The following is a 9,554-nucleotide window of genomic DNA, read 5'->3' on the forward strand; positions in this document are numbered from 1 at the left end:
GTGTTCTCTCTGTTTAAAAGCATATATTTGTGAGACCGTATTGTGCTTAATCCCTCGTTTTGAGAATTCCTCAGCAAACTCTCTTAGCAAATGGTCAATGTCATGGAATCCCCCTATGTTCAGTGGTTGAAACCATGTCAATGCCGTACCTTCCAGAGTAAGACCAAATCCCTCGTATTGTGTATGGAAATCTGTTATCTGCTCAGCTCTTAAGACTTGCTTAAAGAGTGACACATGTGCATACGGATCTCTTGAATCACCATACTTCTTTGGCATACACTTCGCTACTTGAGATGGTCTCATACGTCTATGGTCTGCTACCAATCTCATTGCTCCTGTGTCCCGGCTAAACCCTTCTCTAGCATCATGGACTTCATGGGTTACCCTTGTCGGTTCCCCTGTCTTGAATCTACTACTAGGAGGTAAATGTGATGGTTCCGCTTCGAACCTTGGACCTGGAGTGGTATATGTGTGGATTGGAACTGTACTACCTCGATTCGTATCCATTGACTCTCTGGAATGTAATGATCCCATTGGTCCAAGCTTCGAGTACGGAGGTTGGCTGAAAGAGTCAGCAACCTGAGTTCTTTGTCCTCCTGTTGTCATTGAGTTTTGCACTCCATTTGTTGGTGCTGGTCTTGGTGAGCTAGAAGTAACATAATACTGATGTAGTGGTCCCCTAAAGTATGTATATCCTTTTAATTCTTTCTTGCCCATTGTTGAGTATTGCCTCCCATACTTGTCGTAAGCGGCAATTTTCACTTCCGATCCCTCTGTGTAGGTAAAGACATAAAGTCTTTTTCGGTCTGTCAACTCTCCAGTGTAGGGTTCTTCACATCTATAATAGAGATCCTTCTCCCCATTATTATATTTGTATAGCCCCACATAGATGTTATCAGTGTTGATCCTTGTAGTTTCATTTTCTCTTCTTAACCTCGCATCAGGGAAGTTCATTATTGGTGCTTTCTCCTCAAGTTCTTCATCTACTTTGGCTTTGGTACCCATCAAACCCCACTTGTCCACAATGTTAGGGTTTAGGACTACCAAATACATGGTACCCTCGTCATCTAGATATCTATCTCCGCTATAGCTCACAGGCACTAAGTCCTTGAACTCACTAGGTCTCTCCTCTATCTTTACACAATAGCGGTCCATTCCATCTTTGTAGATCTTGGCACCTTGCTCATTGTCGTACTGGTATTTTATGAACAATAGCTTCATTGTGGCGGAAGGGTTTGATGATCCTGCTGCCATATTTTCTCTGTTGTTCAGGTTGAGGTGTTCCATGTGTTCGGTGAAAATCTCGTAAGATCTCTCCGAAGAAGTATCAGAGACACTTCCTTCAAATATCGGCTCTAATGGTTGCACCCAACTTTGGTTTACACTTCCCTCGGTTGATATGAAACTTGCTGGTTCCCCTTGTTTTGGTTGGTTATTCTGGAGGTTCCTGCCCGATCTCAAATTCATCAATTCCCCTAAAGGACTTTAACTTTTCCGTCTCGGCAATTTGTTTTCCTCAAGTTTTTGTGGTCAGAATTGATCCAAACTGATTGATACTTTGTCAATTGTTTAATCTCGTCAGTTGGACAACTTCTGTTTCATCAAGTGAGAATTTTGTTGCAGTTATGCTGAAAAAGACATTATACGTGTATGATGTCTTTTTTCACAGATTTGGACTATTTTGGTTATGCTCACTCTCAGTAGCCCCCTTATGCTCTGTCCACTCACAAAATTTAGTTTGAACTCTGTTTGAGCAAGTTATGGCTAATTTAGGCTTTTCTTGGCAATTTTCTGCTTTTGACTTGTTTTTTGGGTCAATTGTGATCCAAATGGGATGAAACTTGAAAAATAACCTCTAGACAGCTATTACAATGGATCTGTGTTGGCAAAGTATCAAAATATGTCCAAAATTAGGTCAAAGACATCATACGCGTATGATGTCTTTTTCATCAATTTGGGTCAAGACTTGATATTTATGCTTTCTACAGTGTTTGTAACAATCTTGTCAGGTCAGATATAAAAAATAAGCAGTGGATGTGCCAAAAGACATTATACGCTGTGAGCGGGATGAAAACACACACAACGCCTCTATAACGACCCGACACACACTCTTGGGAAGATACACACACACACACTATGGGGCACCACTCGGCTTACACAACACACCTGGCCGAGACAGGGAACACACCTCTGGAGTGAGAGGAGAGAGACTATCCACTTGCCCACTCCACACAGAGACACACACACACACACACGCACAAAAACTCAACTCAAAAGAGGAGAACTTTTGATGTTTAGATACAAATGAGCTTGGGCCAACACCAATGGGTCAAACAGCTCACACAATATGGGTAAAAGATACCATATACAATCACAAATTGGAGAAGAAGCTTCACTCACCGGAGAAGATTACACAGAAAAACAGCAGAAAAAGAGTGAGGAATTTGGCAAAATGGACAGCGCCATTGCGTCCGGAACGGCCCAAAACCCCAGTCTACAATGTCAAAGTGCTCAAATCCGACCTCGGATGAGCAGTTTACGGCCAAAACAGGCTCCAAAATGGGCAAAAACACAGTTGCGGCTGTTCCTCCTCTCTTCTCCACGTTTTTTCTGGTCTTCTCTCAGTTTTTTCAGTTCCCACACTTAGATTTTTTAGTTGGGCACCCTTGGCCTTTTAGATGACCTCAAACGGACCACGAACAGGTCAAAAACTGACCTCGCAGTGCATAGTTGTCACCTTTTTGCATCATTCGCACATCTGGCACTCAGCTTTTTTCCAATAATGCATCTCGCCACCACGTGAAGTGGCCCCAAAAAAAGGTCCTCATGATGACCTTTCTGCATAATTCTCACAAGCAAACACCCACGTTGTGTCCGTCCTCATCCGCGTGCAAATATTGACCTCGTTCGCCCTCCTGACGCCACTAGATGCCATCTGACGTACCTGTTGACGTCACGTCGTCGGCCCGCGGATAGCTTCCTCGGGAAGTTTTACGCGCTACCAACTCCTCCTTATTGTAGAAAAAACACACTAATACTGATAATAGTGAAAATCGCTGCACTATGTACATGCTATCCTACCTGTACACATGTGGGCCCCACGTAACCACCTGGCTAAGGAAAATGGGCAATCCTTTATTTGATGCACCATGCATGTATATGTACATATGCGCAATCCCTTGCTCCAAAAAACTCCTGACATAATTTGCCCATCCCCTAGCCTGCTAGATCATTCATGATCAGCAGCAGCAAAGAGAGATATGAGACTCGCCGCATCACAGGTCTCCTCATCCCTCACCAACACTCCTTGATCCACATACAGCTCATCCTGCTCGACCATCATCAACCTGGCATGATACAACTTAAGACGCAATCCATTTACCCTTGACGTATGTAAAATCTCATCCAGGTTAGCCAACTGATATGTACCATTCGGGAAACACTCCACTACCTTGAAAGGGCCTTCCCACTTAATTTGAAACTTCTTTTGGAAGGTGTTGTCCAGTTTGCTGTTGTAGCGCAAAACCAAGTCATGTTTCTTGATACCCTTACTTTTGACCTTTTCATTTATCTTTGCCAAAGCCTTATCCTGCATCTGCCCATAATGCTCCAATGCGCTCATCCTATCCAACTGGACCTCTTGTAATTGCAAGAGCCTCTCTTTGAATGCATCACTAGGCGGCCCAAGCAACTTCTCTAACATCTTGACCGCAGGCAACTCTATCTCCACAGGCAATAGTGCTTCCTTTCCATACACCAAATGAAATGGAGTAAACCCTGTACCTGTCTTCACCGAAGTACGGTAAGCCCATAATGCACTAGGCAATTCCAAATCCCAATTCTTTCCTTGGTGCTCCGTCACTTTCGAAAGAATCTGTACCAACTCACCATTGAATCTTTCATTTAAGCCATTACACTGTGGGTAATAAGGAGTGGTATGCTGGTGCCTAATCTTCATCTTTGTGCATAAGAAGTCTAGCAGTTTAGCTCTAAATCCTGGCCCCTTATCTGAAAGTAGCTCTAATGGCACCCCAAACTTGCAACATGTTTCATCATACACAAATTTTGCCACATCCTTTGCAGTGATCTGTTTTACTGCTATAGCCTCTGCCCATCTAGAGAGATAGTCCACTGCCGTCAAGATATAGCTTTTGCCCCTGCTTGTGATAGGTAACGGGCCTATTGCATCAATCCCCCACTTTTCAAACACATCAAACGCCATAATGGTTTTTCGTAGCTCTGGCTTCAACACTCTCTTCCCAAATGCTTGACACCTATTGCAAGACCTACACCAATGGTGAACATCCTTGTGCAAACTAGGCCATACATACCCCTCTTGCAAAATCTTATGCAAGGTGATCTTTAGAGCAAAATGGCCACCACATGCGCCTTCATGATTCTCTTCCAACACTCTGTAAAGCTCCTCCCGCCAAGGTACACGTCTCAACACGAGATCAGCCCCTTTCATGTATAAGACATCACCAATCAATTTGTACCTGTATGCTCTACGCACAAAGCCATACTTCTTAGACTTCTGAATCTTCTTTGGAATGATTCCTGTTAGCAAAAACTCCTCTTCTTGAGCCAAACTTTCCCGGCCATGATAAAGAGGTAAATTGGTCCTCAACACGAATAGCTCCCCAATCATGCCTTGAGCTGCTTCATGTGCCTCTCCATTTAGAGCACGTTCAATGTGTTTGATGCTCCATGCTTCAAACTTTTTTAACAGGCCTTTAATTCTGAAGCACATTTCCTTCAATGAGGTGTTCTTGCTCTTCCACACACCCAGCACTTGCTTCACCACTAACAAGGCATCACATTTTATGCTCAACCTTCGAACCCCATGCTTCAAACAAATGTGTAATCCGGCTTCCAATGTAGCATATTCAGCCTCATTGTTACTATGCGCATCCAATTTGAACCCTCTCTTGCATACTAGCTTCCCCTCTGGATCATAAAGTGCTATACCCCCTGAAGCTGCATGCTCTTTCTGTATGAACCATCAAAGAACAACACATGTGCATGGCTGATCTGTGGCACTTCTTCAACTACCTTTCTCACCACCTCTTCCTTAACAATAAGGGGATTCTCCTTGTAGGTCAACAAATCAGCTAGGGTAGCCCTTGTACTATCTTCCACTAGAAAAGAGAACTCAAACTCTTGCAGCTCAATTACCCATTTCTTCACCACATTTGACATGTTAATACCATTAATTAAATGTGGAAAAAAGGCATAACTCGTCAAGAAAACAAAAGGCCGTGGTAGCAAGTAATGACGAAATCGTCGACAAGCAAATATTACACTGGCCATCACTAGCTCTACTTCCGATAACTTTCTCTCCGCTACCAACTTCACTCGGCTTGCACAATACACTGGCCTCATATAATGGCTGCCCTTCCCCTTTTGCAATAGCATGGCTCCAATGGCATCATCCCCTACTGATGGATTTACATAAAAAACTTTCTCCCAATCAGGAGCCTGCATGGCTGACAACCCCCCTAACACCTCTTTCACCTCTTGAAACACTTCTTCACACTTGTCATCCCATTGCAATGGATCATTCTTTGTTACTTGCTGTAATGGATAAAGAATCTGAGAAGACAATGGAATAAACCTTGCCATGTACTTCACTTTGTGTATAAAGGTTGCCAATTGCTTCGTACTCGTAGGTGATGGAAGAAGAATAATAGACTTAACCTTATCTGGATCAGCCTCAATGCCATTTTCTGACACCATATGGCCCAATAACTTCACCCTTGGCTGTGCTAGATGACATTTCTTTGGATTTAGTTGTCCTCCACATTCATCATATCGAGCCAATACCATCTGCAGCTTCTCATGGTGATCAGCCCTACTGCTATAGACACAGAAGTCGTCCATAAAAGCTTTAACACAACTACCAATGAATGGTTCCAACACCCAATTTGCTCTCTCTTGATAGAAGGAAGGTCCATTTGACAACCCAAATGGCAATACTGTGTAGCAATAGCAGCCCCATGGCGTAATAAAAGTTGTCTTTGTGCGGTCTTTAAGAGCAATCTTCAATTGAAAATAGCCTGAAAAACCATCACACACACTGTACCTCTCATAACCTGCCACTGAATCCAAGATCTGATCGATGAATGGAAGAGGATATGGGTTCTTCTTAGTGGCTGCATTTAAGGGTTTAAAATCTACACAAATTCTCCACTTCCCATCCTTCTTTGGACTGACTACAACTGGACTCACCCATTCTGTGGTCTCCACAGGGACTATGAACCCTGCCTTCAATAACTTGTCCACCTCTACCCGCAAGGCTTCCATTTGCTCTTGACCCATCCTTCTTAGCCTTTGCCGCACTGGCTTAGCACCTTCTTTCAGCTCTATATGCATCTCTCCACCCTTGAACCCTCTGATCTCTTCATATGAAGTAATGAACAAATCAGGAAAACTAGCCAGCATATGCAAAAATATATCCTTCTCCATAGCTGAGAGGTCTCCACTAATCATTTGCGTCATTAATTCCTGCTTCTTTGACAACTCAACCTTGGTTTGCATCAGCCCTTTAATCACTTCATAAGGCCCTTCACTTTCATCTTCAACCTCATTCACAAATGCAACTAAACCAATCTCCTGGATTTCTTTGTCCATCAAAAGAAATGCAACATCAGCATCCTCATCACTACTGGTAGTGCTATCACTGTCCTCATCTGTCACCGTGGAAGAGTCTTCATCACTAGACTCATCCTCATCTTCATAAAGCTCCTCTAATCGTTTCCTTGTGTCCATATTATAAAGCTTCTTGGTACCTGTCTTTCCATAGAGGCTAATCGTACCATGTCGCCAATCTTGAACAGCTCCCACTGCACGTAACCATGGTCTGCCCAGTATAATAGGATATGCTCCCAACCCTGCTGGCATCACATGAAAATCAACCACTGCCTTTGCATCATATGCCTCCACTTCTAAGCTTTTTACAACACCCAAGCATTTTACTTTTTGATGGTTTGCCAATCTGATCCGAAACCCTGACACCCCAGCCACTGTGAGACCCATCTTCTCAACGCATGAGTGTGTTATGACGCATATTTGGGCTCCGCCATCCACATAACCTTGTCCCAAATTTTTCCTTTTATGCCACATATCTACTATTGGACAAATGTCTGGTAGCTCGTCCATTGCCAACACCTTTACTGAACCTCTCTCTGGCTCTTTCTCCATTGGGTTAACCATCCTCTTCCACTGTCGCTTTAGCTTAGGCACCATCTCTATAAGCTGCCCAAAAGTAACATCTGCCTTCCTGCTCGTCAGATCCTCCTTCAAGTCATAGCTTAATTGCCCATCCCCTAGTGGAAAATCTGAAACATGAAACTTTCGACGAGCTCTCCTTTTCCTCTTGGCCTTGACATCCTCGCCTTCATGGCTCTTTCCCTTCTTCTTGCTAGGACCTGGGACACTTCTTCCTTCCTTTTCCTCTGTCGTCCTCTTCCCAATAGGCATCACTAATGTATCCTCTAGCTTTGATGCCTTCTCCAAGGTGACTACACTTAGCACTTTTGTCTTTCCCTTTTCCTCCTGGGTCAGTCCATTGGTTCCTTCGTCTCCCTTAATTTCGATGCCATAATCATTTGACCTAGTTCGCACCTGTCTTGGCAATGGATACATGTCTCCCCCCATCCTTGGTGGCTTATCACATTGTGGGCTGATGTGACCCAACTCTCCACAATTATAACATGTGGGCGTCTGCCTCCAAAACCTACCATTGCTTTGTCCAACACCATTCCTAGGCCTTTCTTCACCTCCTGGCTGATTTGCAAACCTCCCTCGACCTCGATTATTTCCCACTTGACCTAGTATGTTTAGGCTAAGATTCTTCATCAAATCTACCATTTGCCTCATGTCTTGCCTTAGCCCATCATCTTGCACTGCTGTAGTGACCACTGCTGGCATAACCTGAGTAGTAACAGGAACTAGTGGTTCATGATGAACCCCTGACATACGCCCTTGTAAAGACTCTATAGGCTGAAATTCAGACCTCATTGGCAAAGACTCCACCCCTAACTGGCTCATTTTCCTCAGCTTCCACTCTTTGTTCCTTGCTACCTCTAGTGCATCTTCATATGTCCTAGGCTTCTTTAGCTCCACTCTCCAACGTATATTCTCCCAAAGACCAGCCAAGAACCTGTCCTTCTTCATCATGTCAGGCGGGGGTACCTGTGGTGCTAAGGCCTTGCACATTCGCTCCCATGCCAATGAAAACTTACGTATGTACGCATCTACTGGCTCACCTTCCTTTTGCACCAAAGCCTGTACTTCTTGCCACACTTTGTCAGGATCTTCTATCTTCACAAACTCCACTTCCAACCCATGTCGTAGATTGTCCCAACTCAACCTTACAGGTGGATCATCCACACGCAACTCCTCTTCAAATGCTTTAGACCAAACTCGTGCATCACTCTTCAAACAAATTTGGAGAAGGCGTAACATCTGCGCAGGGTCATGAATCTGGTTGCTAATGCAGGCAACCTCCATCTTTTCCAAAAATTCTTCCACATCTTCATCACTTCTTCCATGAAACTCGGGATAAGAGAAAGCCATGGCTACCCAAATTATGATGCTTTGAGAACCCCTTCGAACACACGTGCAAGAACCCAAAACTTTTCAATACCCAATCCCCAGAAACTTCAATGGAGCTCAGCTTTAGATGAGAACAAACACATGCACATCAAATGAGTTTTCATAGTTGATCATTGGAATTACCACAGGCAAAGGACATTCCAGGATCTCTCTCAATCTTCTTGGTCCAAACATAAAGACTATGCGCTGCTGGAAAAAGATCTTCCTGGACACATGAACATTAATCTGAATTCTTTGAGTTAAATGAAAAGGAGTGAACTGAGGGCCATTTTGATCATCCATTAAAGCCAACCATGAAGCTCCCAAAAAGGCACACCTGACTCAACCTCTGATTTTGCCAAAATTTCAGCAGCATAACAGCATAAAATGGCTCAAAAGACCAAAAGACCAGCCATCATAACTTGGAAAAATTTTGACAGAGTTTCCCCAGAAATAGAGCAATGAGAACCCAAAATATAGACTTTATCAGTATGCATAAACTGCCAACAATAGAACCCGAGCATCAAATAGGACTCACTAGTACATAGCCTATGGCGAGGTCACAAAAAGGGTGCTCCAGCTACCTGTATCACCGAAAGGATCTCCACATTTGAGAATCCCCCAGCTCAATAAAAACCTCACGCTATCGACCCTCACACGAAGGATAATGCAAATCGCGTATAGTCAAGTCTCAAAAATGACTATCTTCCAGATCAAGTCTCAGAAATGGCTGGGACTGCCAAATACAACCAAGTATGGCTCCACAAATGCGTACAATGGCAGTTTCCACAAGTAACGTACAATCCAGCAAACAATGCGCTCAAATAGACGCCAAGTGATGCATTCCCACAACAACTGCAAGTGACATCACTGCTAGTATATCACTGTACTCCAGCTACCTGTACCTGTACCTGTCCCTGTAACCTGTAACCTGTAACCTGTAATCTGCAACCTGCAAC

The sequence above is a fragment of the Adiantum capillus-veneris genome, chromosome 8 (assembly GCF_014529385.1).
Source record: "Adiantum capillus-veneris isolate H3 chromosome 8, ASM1452938v2, whole genome shotgun sequence".
Lineage (NCBI taxonomy): Eukaryota > Viridiplantae > Streptophyta > Polypodiopsida > Polypodiales > Pteridaceae > Adiantum > Adiantum capillus-veneris.